A 9,661-nucleotide genomic window follows, 5' to 3' on the forward strand; every position below is an offset into this window, starting at 1 on the left:
ACTATAGTATGTAAGACTATGGTATGTAAGACTATGGTATGTAAGACTATAGTATGTAAGACTATGGTATGTAAGACTATGGTATGTAAGACTATAGTATGTAAGACTATAGTATGTAAGACTATAGTATGTAAGACTATGGTATGTAAGACTATAGTATGTAAGACTATAGTATGTAAGACTATGGTATGTAAGACTATGGTATGTAAGACTATAGTATGTAAGACTATAGTATGTAAGACTATGGTATGTAAGACTACTAGAATTTCGCGGGCCTTCGGCCCGCTCATCCCAGAGTTGCGTTGGCCCGCGTTGCGATACAGAAGTCCACAGATACAGAAGTGCACAGTGACACGCGTTGTATGCAGCTGTTTTGTGTTGCAGCGCGCGTGTAGTGTTGTTATCCATATATGCGCCTCGGTTCGTCCCGTTTGTTCCACGCCAGGTGTCGACGCAGTCGTTGGGGCAAATTTCTTATTATTTTAACTGTGTATGTAATTGCGGCTAGTAGCACACATTTTTTTTTAGGAGCACGATGAAAAGTTATGAAATAATGTGTTTGAGGGCCCTCCTATATACAGCTTTAGTCCCCACACGTCTCAATATTTGCCATTGACAAAGAACAGAGAAATTAGGTCGAAATGCCGCTAAATATGACGTAAATTAAAATGTATTATATATATATGTTTTTTTAATTGAATGTAAATACTTTACTTATAAAAAAACCTGGCAACCCGCACCCCGCGGTCATTTTCCGCTAACCGGAGCGGTGCTCCCTAGCCTGCTGGAGGGGTTCACATCATCCCATGCAGCCTCGAGAGGAAAAAGAAGGCAAATAAATGCAGCCTTGAGGCTACCTCCCAATGTGGTGTTGTGGAGCTTGATCACCTCCTCGTCCTCCTTTTCTCCCCAAATTGGCAATGCCACATTTTTTTTTAGGAGCACGATGAAAAGTTATGAAATAATGTGTTTGAGGGCCCTCCTATATACAGCTTTAGTCCCCACACGTCTCAATATTTGCCATTGACAAAGAACAGAGAAATTTGGTCGAAATGCCGCTAAATATGACGTAAATTAAAATGTATTATATATATATGTTTTTTTAATTGAATGTAAATACTTTACTTATAAAAAAACCTGGCAACCCGCACCCCGCGGTCATTTTCCGCTAACCGGAGCGGTGCTCCCTAGGCTGCTGGAGGGGTTCACATCATCCCATGCAGCCTCGAGAGGAAAAAGAAGGCAAATAAATGCAGCCTTGAGGCTACCTACCAATGTGGTGTTGTGGAGCTTGATCACCTCCTCGTCCTCCTTTTCTCCCCAAATTGGCAATGCCAATAAATGCAAAAGTTGCCTAGTGTGAATACTTCCACAGCCTAAGTAGTAAAGGAGAAACTATCAGTCTTCTCCGAAATCGGGCAATGTTTGTCAACTCAGCACGTGTTGACAACGCATATTAGTAAACAGAAGCCGTATGTGTGTCACACCAAAAGTGGTGACCTATAGAATCCTGTACATAGAGGCATCACGCAATCGTCTCCCTCCCTGTGTGGGTGACGTGGTGGGCTCTGAGCAAATGGGAGAGAGAATGTAGTGTTGCCAGGTCCGCGTATTGTAAGCGAGTGGTAGTGTGTGTAAGTAGCGTGTTGAATGGCATTTTTTCGGTGGTTGTTTTCATAGACGTGGCAACAAATTAGGCGGGGGTGTCGGTGCTTGTGGCGTGTTTGTGTTTATTATTGATATTGATATTGTTTGCGAGTGTGGACGGGAGCCGGCTGTAGTGGCAGTGCGATGACAATTGTTACGCGGCTGGTGTCGAGTGTGGCCGTGCGGCGCGACATGAGGAGATAGGGAACCAACGACGCGGAGGGTAAGTGTGTGACGTGTTAGTGTGTTGTTGCAGTGTGTGTTGCAGCGTGTTGCAGCGTGTCAGTGACGTAGTAGCTGGTGCCTTTTGTTCCTGTGCGTGCTTTTGGGCACATGTTTTCAATTGTAATATAGGATAGTATGTAAGACTATGGTATGTAAGACTATAGTATGTATGTCTGAAACGTTAAAAGGTGGAGGAGTTGTTTGAATACTTATAATATACACACAATCATTTTCATATCCGCCACGATTCTTCTCCACAAGTCGTGACAAGCGTTGTTTAGCTTTTCACGCTCATGCCAGCATCCTCCTCACTCAACGGTGGATTAAACTTGTGTCAATAAGATACCTGCGAGCGCCATGAGTTATGTGGTCAACATCACTGCTGCGTTACGTTGGGGAGGATTAATGTGCATGGCTTGCGATGGGGGGAGAGGGGGGGGAGAGGGAGGGGAGGGGAGGGTGCTGGTATTCAGGGAAAAAGCTAAACATTCTTTTTTGGCTAGTATGTTGATAGATTCTCTAGTAGAGAATCCACAGAAATAATGTATACAATACGACGCAGGGCTGAGACATCTGTTTCTGATATAACCAACTACTAGGGCACAGTCAAAAATGGGTCTTTTTACCCATTTGGGCCTGACGTCGAAATTTTAAAAATGTCTTCTAAATCCTGACAGTTTTCTTAAATAGGACTACCTATGTTTCTATATCAGTGGTGCTCAATATTTCATGTCAAGGACCCCCAAAAATATATGTATTGTCCGCCGACCACCATCTGAAAATATGTAGTTCCAGGGACTTCCCCAGAAGCAAAGATTTGAGTTAAAAATGTTCGCTCTGACAGAATATAATTATATTCAAAGATGTGCGCCACATTTTCACGATTTAAAAAAAAATAGCAGATCTACAAGCTCGTGGCGCAGCACCGATCTGCTATTTTTCAACAGCTGAAGTATAACAGTCACCTTGTCAAATGCCTCTGTATTCTACAGGTTGTTTCAGAGAGTCATATTAGCATGACTTTCAGCTGATGACTAACGATAAGTATCTTTAGGAAGACAATAGCCCGTGTGACATCACCATGTCATGAATACTTTCAGGACTTGGATGAAAGCCAAGCTGTGTTAAATGCCTCTGCATTCTGAAGGAAATCATTGCTATATAATATAGTATGTGTGACTTTCTCTCTCTCTCTCTCTCTTGTGACTGGATAACATTGACATCCTGACTTGAACATGTATTTTCTGTTTACCAAAGGGCTGGAGAACGAACACTGAATGACTCGCATTGCAATGACTGCTATCAGAATATACTAGAGCTTTTAACCAAATGGACCCTTAAGGGTCCATTCTTACATGTGTGTGTGTGTGTGTACACTAAAGACTAGTTCACTTTTAAAGTTGCATTCATTCCAAATACATACATTACTTTGTACAGTAGGTATATGCTATCTCTGATTACATTCGTACGATCTCGGTACAGACGAAAGATTCAACGACGACAACTATAAACTCACCAAAACGTCAAGAAGAACCACAGCCTGCCTCTCTCTCTCTCTCTCTCTCTATGTCTCTGTCAGCAGTAGCTGCTGCAGCACCAAATGACAGCAGTCAGTACCTGTCCTGTGTGTGTGTGTGTGTGTGTGTGTGTGTGTGTGTGTGTGTGTGTGTGTGTGTGTGTGTGTGTGTGTGTGTGTGTGTGTGTGTGTGTGTGTGTGTGTGTGTGTGTGTGTGCTCGATAGGGATCCCTTTCACCTGTGTTGTAACACCATCTGGGTGGGGCGTCCCTCCGTCCCCCTCACTGATCTCACCACCACACTGACAATAACATCCTGCGCTCACTACAGCCGCGGTTGTCATGCTAATGTGACTCGTCTCACGGCGTGGGTCCCACAATGGAGGGAACGACCGTACGTTGTTGCCCAAGAGAAGAGGAGACACTCGACACCCTATGATGGGGTTTCGCCCACGGCCTGGATGTGGGGGGGAGGGAGGGGGGGGGGGTCATCACCGGAGTCAGTGGCTCCTGTTGTAGTTCAACTGGTTTGGGTTTGATGATCGTTGATGTCATTTTCTTGTCGATGTCACCTCACCTGAATGTTTGGTCTGCCGGTGACATTGAGCGATGATGATGGCATTGACCCCGGAATACAAGAGTAGCATTGTGGGAAGAAGACTCTCAATCACACGTGTTTTTAAACATGTTTAACCCATTTAGGCCGTGACAGTTTTCTGAAATATTATGTTTCTGTATCAGTGCAGTGGTGCTCAATATTTCATGTCAAGGACCCCCAAAAATGTTAAGAGTTAAAAAACTTTCGCTCTGAAAGAATATATATTCAAGATTTGCGCCCACATTTCACGATTTTTCAAAAATAGTAGACCTACAAGCTCGTAGCGCGGCACTCGTGCCGCGCTATGAGCTTGTAGATCTGCTATCTTTCAATAGCTAAACTATAACATAATGCTTAAAACACCAAAAGGGGTTCCTGCCCAAAATGGGTTAAAGAGAGAGAGAGAGGAGTGGTACTATGATGACCACAGCTATGAAACAGATACGTACAGAGATGTATTTCAGCACCCCGCCACACCTACACCTCTAATAATGCATCGGGTTGTTTCAGAGAGTCATATTAGCATGCCTGTCAGCTGATGACGAATGATAAAGTATCTTTACGAAGACAATGGCCGTGTGACAGACAGCACCGCCACCATGTCATGTACTTGAGGACCTGGATGAACGCCAGCTACAGCAGTTCAAACTAGAAGATGCAGTGTACCGTATGTACGCACACTAAACTAGAAGATGCAGTGTACCGTATGTACGCACACTAAACTAGAAGATGCAGTGTACCGTATGTACGCACACTAAACTAGAAGATGCAGTGTACCGTATGTACGCACACTAAACTAGAAGATGCAGTGTACCGTATGTACGCACACTAAACTAGAAGATGCAGTGTACCGTATGTACGCACACTAAACTAGAAGATGCAGTGTACCGTATGTACGCACACTAAACTAGAAGATGCAGTGTACCGTATGTACGCAGACTAAACTAGAAGATGCAGTGTACCGTATGTACGCACACTAAACTAGGAGTACCGTATGTACGCAGACTAAACTAGAAGATGCAGTGTACCGTATGTACGCACACTAAACTAGAAGATGCAGTGTACCGTATGTACGCACACTCAACTAGAAGATGCAGTGTACCGTATGTACGCACACTGGCATCGCAACAACGGACATTAAAGCCTTACTTACACTTCAGTGACAGGACCCTTACAGTACAACAAGAAAAAAGCCCTGGATGGAGTCTACACAAGAATGGCACTAGGTGTCACATGGACGGACCAATCAGAATGGCACTAGGTGTCACATGGACTGACCGCATCAGACACTCTATATGGGGACCTACCACGGGTCACAGACAAAGTCAGAGAGAGTGAAATATAGGACCCTCTGGATCCTAAAAGTCACCTCATTACACCCCGTTCACTCAGTCTTCGTCACACAATGAGAAGAAGATAGCCGAGCTACAAGCTCACAACATGTCGCATCTGCCACGCACCACACCACACCTCTGTCATAGGACAGAGCATAAATGAAAAGGCATTACCAGGGGTAACTGGAATGCTCGCCTTAAAAAACACTCTATTTCCCAGACCTCACGCCGACCGCTGGTTTTTAGTTTTTTTTACTGAGAATAAGGTTAGAAATAAGTTTAGGGTTTATTTTTCTGGGGTTAAGTTTAGGAACAAGGGTCGGTTTTGGCACCATTTTACTGAGGTTAAGGTTAGGTATAAGGTTAGATTAATCACCATTTTACTGAGGTTAAGGTTAGGTATAAGGTTAGATTAATCCATTAATCCATTTTACTGAGGTTAAGGTTAGGTATAAGAGCAGTTCCGACGGCCGGCTGTACGCCCAATAAGACGACTGCGTTTTGAGGCCAAACCAGGGACCAGCGGGCGGGCAGCCTGGATCTCCAGCTAGTCAAACCAGGGACCAGCGGGCGGGCAGCCTGGATCTACAGACCAGGGACCAGCGGGCGGGCAGCCTGGATCTCCAGCTAGTCAAACCAGGGACCAGCGGGCGGGCAGCCTGGATCTCCAGCTAGTCAAACCAGGGACCAGCGGGCGGGCAGCCTGGATCTCCAGCTAGTCAAACCAGGGACCAGCGGGCGGGCAGCCTGGATCTCCAGCTAGTCAAACCAGGGACCAGCGGGCGGGCAGCCTGGATCTCCAGCTAGTCAAACCAGGGACCAGCGGGGGGGCAGCCTGGATCTAGTCAAACCAGGGACCAGCGGGGGGGCAGCCTGGATCTCCAGCTAGTCAAACCAGGGACCAGCGGGCGGGCAGCCTGGATCTCCAGCTAGCAAAGCCAGCGTCATCTTTTAACCCATTTTGACCTGAGATCAGATTCTAAAAATGTCTTCTACATCCTGACAGTTTTCTGAAAAAGCTATGTTTCTATGACAGTCGTTCTTCCATTTTTCAAAAATAGCAGACCTATTTTAGATCTGCTATTTTTCAATAGCTAAAGCATAACATAATGCTAACACCAAAAGGGGTTCCCGCCCCAGAATGGGTTAAACCTCTTCTGAAAACGCACACTTTTAAGTCACGCATATAGCGCTTATTTATGTTATCTTCTATTACCTCTCTTTGATCCTCGTTCATTTCCTTTCCTCCCGTTTGTTTTTATAGGATGTTTAGTTAGCAAAAAAGCATTTCAACACCGTCTGGTAGAGTGTTGCACATGATTTATGTAAGGTACTGTACCTCACAGCCTTGTTTTGAAAAGCAATATATACAGTACAAATAAAGTGTATTATTGTTTGAACTGTACTATTCTTTTCCACTTGAAATTGAATGAATGAATGCATTTTTATTGTATTGTGACACTTGCTTTGGCAATGTAAACGTTTGTTATTTCATGCAAAATTATTGCCAATAAAGCTCCTTTGAATTGAAAAAATAAATGTAAATAACATCTCTGATGTTCAGCAAACCCACCCCAACCCTAGACTAGACTAGACTAGACTAGACTAGACTAGACTAGACTAGAGAATCAAGACATGACAAGTCTTGATTACCATAAGTAACACCCCCCCCCCCCCAACCCCCCACCCCCCCACTCGTCCCTTTTAAAACTGGTTTCACTAAAGACCACCAAACAAATCCATCAAAAGAGCAGACATATCGTCTCCATGCAGGCACGTGCACACATAGACATCAAAGGGGGCTCCAGCCCCCTGCCCTTTTACCCCGTCTGTAAAACAACTGCCCTCTCCAGACCACGAATGCAGCATTTACTACATGGTGAAAAGGAAAAAAAAAGCGAATGCAACTCCTATACCATGTACCGTACCCAAAGGCAGTGTTCGGGAGAATTCCTTTTTTCCCCCAAACTCTCCTGAACTTGAACGCAGCATTTTGCGTCGACATAATGTGTTTGGAAATCCATGTCGTTACGCCGCATCTCCAGTAGATAAAGAGTGCTGGGGGTCGCGCGCCAAAAATAGCAGATCTACAAGCTCTCAACGCGTCGCAGAGCGGCGCGTTGAGAGCTTGTAGATCTGCTATTTTTGTCCAAAAGTGCCCTTTTACGGGATTCCAGCCCCTGCCTCTCTAACACCCTCTGTAGGGTGACGAAACCACAACAGTCCAAAAAACTGTTACTTTTCAGGATTCAAATCCCAAAACGGCTAAAGTAGCAGATCTGGAAGCTAAAGCTTGCAGATCTGCTACTATGATGATACTATGATGAATTGAAAATGGTGGACCCTGTTGTAAACAAGCATTATTGCTTTGCTTTCACATCGGTTTTGTCCACAAAGTAGCCGTTCTTTGTATTGACTTGTGATTTAGTTTGAAATGTACCCGTTCTACATACTGTGAAATAAGATTTTAACCCATTTAGGCCTGACCTAAATCCTTTTCTGAAATAAATATTTGCACGTTTTTTCAAAAATAGCAGACCTACAAGCTCTGTGAGCTTGTAGATCTGCTATTTTTCAATAGCTAAATTATAACATAATGTTTAAAACACCAAAAGGGGTTCCCGCCCAGAATGGGTTAAATCTCAATCGATACTTTTGTGCTGCGCTGTAGTGTGATCAAGCAGGGTACATTTCCCCTCAAAACACTAAAACGTAGAATATGGAGACCAGATATAAGCTTCATGCATCATGTGACCGAGGACAACCAGCAGGCTAAAGTAATGACACGGAGGTCACTGTCCGTGAAGCGCACACATCTGTGAATCCGCTGCTTCCCCCCACCCAACCAACCAACCAACAAACAAACAAACAAACCACCCAACCACCCAACCAACCAACCAACCACCCAACCACCCAACCAACCAACCAACCAACCAACCAACAAACAAACCACCCAACCAACAAACCAACCAGGAAAAAATGTACAAGAAAATGTTTTTTTTTTTTCCCACAATGGTTCAGTAGTCGTCGTCATCCAGGCTAGAATAGGTGTCACATGAATCTGTGTGTGTGTGTGTGTGTGTGTGTGTGTGTGCGCGCTCCAGCCCACATAGCAAACATTCAGAGCTGGATTACAACTGTAATCAAGGTGAGTTTAATTGGCTCTAACCATATTCCTCTGCATTCCATTAACTTCCACGAGCAAAATATGGAACCAAAACGTTGCCTCGACTTCCCTTCCCTCTAGACCAGGGGTTCTCAAACTCTGCCATGTCAAGGACCCCCCCCCCCTCCCCCCTTCCCTCTAGACCAGGGGTTCTCAAACTCTGCCATGTCAAGGACCCCCCCCCCCTCCCCCCTTCCCTCTAGACCAGGGGTTCTCAAACTCTGCCATGTCAAGGACCCCCCAATAGACCAGGGGTTCTCAAACTCTGCCATGTCAAGGACCCCCCCCCCCTCCCCCCTTCCCTCTAGACCAGGGGTTCTCAAACTCTGCCATGTCAAGGACCCCCCAATAGACCAGGGGTTCTCAAACTCTGCCATGTCAAGGACCCCCCCCCCCCCTCCCCCCTTCCCTCTAGACCAGGGGTTCTCAAACTCTGCCATGTCAAGGACCCCCCAATAGACCAGGGGTTCTCAAACTCTGCCATGTCAAGGACCCCCCCCCCCCTCCCCCCTTCCCTCTAGACCAGGGGTTCTCAAACTCTGCCATGTCAAGGACCCCCCAGGGGTTCTCAAACTCTGCCATGTCAAGGACCCCCCAATTGATATGTATTCGGCCGCGGACTGGACCAATGTACAAATTACTTGCATCGGCTATTTTTGAATACAGGCTATGTTTTGGACACCTGACAGTGGTCGTACAGTATCTAATTTGGGGGTCCTTTATTTCAGAGGTCACATGGCCTAGTGACCTCTGACCCCCGGGGGTTCCCGGTGGCCTCCATCCTGGTATGTGGCGAGGGGAGGGGGGGGGTGATGAAACACTTCCTCTCTGTCCCAGACAGGGTCAGAGGCTTCTTTCGCCCACGCCACTAAGCCTCCATTAATAAACACAAAAGCCAGCGGCGAGCCCCCCCTCCAAGGAGAAAGAAAGACCCTCGTTGTGACAGCTGGCGCCCCCGAGAGGCCAGGGCCACACTGGTATGTATGCATCTATGTATGTATGTATGTATGTATGCCTGGTCTCATCATAATGGACCCCACTGTGCCTGGACCAAACCTCTCTGACTGACTGACAGCCTTCAGGCTGAGGAAACCATGACAAAACACAGCGGACACAGAGAACCACATGACACCTACATATACAGTTGGCCTCTTTAACACCAAAACAACTGGTTCT

At 45.8% G+C, this 9,661-nt stretch overlaps 1 protein-coding gene across 4 annotated transcripts in view; it reads right to left on the reverse strand.

The window, feature by feature from the left end:
• Positions 1 to 9,661, reverse strand: part of shroom2a (shroom family member 2a) — a 129,729-nt gene that overhangs the window by 14,573 nt on the left and 105,495 nt on the right. The gene's annotated exons all lie outside the window — the stretch shown is intronic.

Source organism: Electrona antarctica (genome assembly GCF_951216825.1).
Source record: "Electrona antarctica genome assembly, chromosome: 7".
Lineage (NCBI taxonomy): Eukaryota > Metazoa > Chordata > Actinopteri > Myctophiformes > Myctophidae > Electrona > Electrona antarctica.